Here is a 2,856-nt window from a genome sequence, read left to right as displayed (position 1 = left end):
CAAGTTCATCCATGAAAATTTTCACACCGAAATCACGTCATTTAGTCAGTCATATCACATATTAAACTCTCTGGTCGGAACATACAATTTCTGACAGCACTGCGCAGTCAACTTCAAAAATTTATTACAAATTCATTTTTAAATAAAAAGGGCTGAAATTCACTTGGGACATAGGAAACACCTTGAAGTTTACTCAGTAAAATTTTCATATCAAAATTCGGCGGTTTGATAGTTCAATTACTCATCAGAAGCTACTGGTCGAACATCACAGATAACAGACACACAATTTCTAAATTAGGGTTTCCTTCTCAATCATCCAAACACCAATTCTCATGCTTATAACACACAATCATGCTTGATAAGACTCTCTTAAACATGTTTGCACATAAACTTACATCATTCACCAAAGATTCAAATCAGACTTCACACAAATCAATTGAAAACGCATATTTATCAAAGTTTCCAAGCAAACTCACTTTCCCCCGATTAAATTTGCGATCTACGATTCCTACACCCACTACATGCATGTAGGATTCAAGAACATGGTTCAAATGAAAAGAATGAGGAAAAGTGAAGCCAATATACCTTCTTTGACAAAACGAATCGGTAGAACCAAGAAACGATGTGATTCGTCTGAGATTCTTGAAAATAACTTCAACGGATTGTAAGAATAAGAGTTGGATGGAGGATTTTTGGAGATGGGAGAGTGGAAGATGAAAAACGTGTGGGAGAGGGAGAGAAGAGAGGGGGCCGAAAATTCTTGGGTAATTGCACAAGGAAATTATTTAAATCCCCAATTAAAAGAATAAGATTTAAATTAGGTAATTTATTTATAGGAAAAAGACACCATAAAATAGGCAACAATTAATTAAATTCCCACAGGGAAATATTGCATAGGGGGCGTGTGATATGGAAGAAAAGTAGAAGAAAAATATTCACATCCCCAATTAATTAGACATAGGAATTTATTTGAATAAAAAGGGATTCCACAAATTAGGAAACAAATAAAATATCCTCCAAAATTTAGTGGAGGGGACGAAAATTGCTAACCAAGGAAATATCCCAACTCTCTATTTATTTTAGGTGAAGAAATAAATTATAACATGATTTAATTGGATTAAATTCAAAGGAAGGGAGTCAATAAAGCACCAATTAAATCAAATGAAAATAATTCTTTCTCCTATAGGAGATTTTCGAAAACTCCCAAGGAAAATAAAATGGAGTTCGAATTTCATGTAGTACCATTTAGGGGTCATTTGGTTTGGATTTAATTTGGATAAGTATCCCAAAACACTTAATTAAATCCATGAAATGAAATACTATTCCAATAATTAAAAAGGGCAGAACATTCTGATGACTTGGCTCGAAAGATATAAATGCATGATCCTAATAATTATTTCCCCACATTGGAAAATATAAACAATTATCAACCACTTCATTCCACATCACCCATGATAATTATTTCACATAATTCACTTAATCACATAGGAACAAAAATTTCATAATTGAAATTCCAAATCAACTTATTAAATAAAAGTCACAAAATTTTGGGATGTTACATCCTTCCCCTCTTAACAGAAATTTCGTCCCGAAATTTGATCGTCTCACAAAAATAACTCTGGAAACTTTTCTTTCATTTTATCTTCTAACTCCCACGTGGCTTCCTCGGGACCATGGTGCTTCCACAACACCTTCACGGACGCTATCGATTTGTTTCGTAACTCTTGTACCTTCCGATCTAGGATTGCTTCGGGCCTTTCCTCGTAGTTCATGTCGGGGGTTAGGATCACTTCCTCTTGATGAATCACATGCTTGGGGTCGAACACGTACTTGCGCAACTGCGACACATGGAACACGTTGTGCACGTTCCCAAAGCTGGGAGGTAACGCCAAACTATACGCTACAGGGCCTACTTCATCGATAATCTCGTACGGTCCTACAAAACGCGGTTTCAAACACTCCAAATCTCACAACTCCTCTCGTCGGGGATACCTTCAAGAACACTTTGTCACCAACGTCGAATTTGATTTCCGTTCGACGCACGTTAGCATACGATTTCTGTCTATCCTGAGCTTCCTTGATCCTTGCACGGATTTGATGCACAATCTCGGTCATTTCCTTTATAGCGTCGGGTCCTAACATCTTCCTCTCGCCAACTTCATCCCAATAAAGTGGGGATTGACACTTCCTGCCATACAAGGCTTCGTACGGGGCCATATCGATCGTCGCTTGATAGCTATTGTTGTAGGCGAACTCAACCAATGGTAGAACAATTTCCCAAGATTATGTCTACATTCTCCAAAGGCATAACGTGCAAAAGCCGAGCTACTACTCCTAACTCTCCTTACACAACTTTAGTCATACAGTCTTAACTTGGATATGAACTGATGTTGAATTGTAACAATTAGTTATGATCATCCCCTCGGAGCTTGAAAGAACATAAGATAGGTCATGAATATGGGATGGAATCAAATTAGTGTCAACTCTCATAGTAGGCTACCAAAAGATAATTCAGTTGTTCGACCAAATTTGAAGGGTCCACACATCAATAGATAATGACTTAAAGGGTTGAGGAAAAGAAATGATCAGTTGTATGAGGATTGAGAAATGTAGGCAGTTGTCACAAAGCGTTGATCATGGTTCGAGGAAAATCATAATACGGACTGACGGAATCACATCAATGGGTTCATAAGTTTGTGAAAGGCAATCGAAGTCAAAGGGGCTATTGAAAACAAAAATCAAGTGGATTAAGTTTGTTAAGGCAAGGAACAAAATGTAGGCCTTAACTTCATTTTGTAGAAAGAAAGGTTCTATTATGGAAAGGATACATGAACTGAACCAAAAAGAATTTCACTC

Source organism: Salvia splendens, chromosome 2 (assembly GCF_004379255.2).
Source record: "Salvia splendens isolate huo1 chromosome 2, SspV2, whole genome shotgun sequence".
Classification (NCBI taxonomy): domain Eukaryota; kingdom Viridiplantae; phylum Streptophyta; class Magnoliopsida; order Lamiales; family Lamiaceae; genus Salvia; species Salvia splendens.
Note: the sequence above shows the minus strand (reverse complement) of the source record.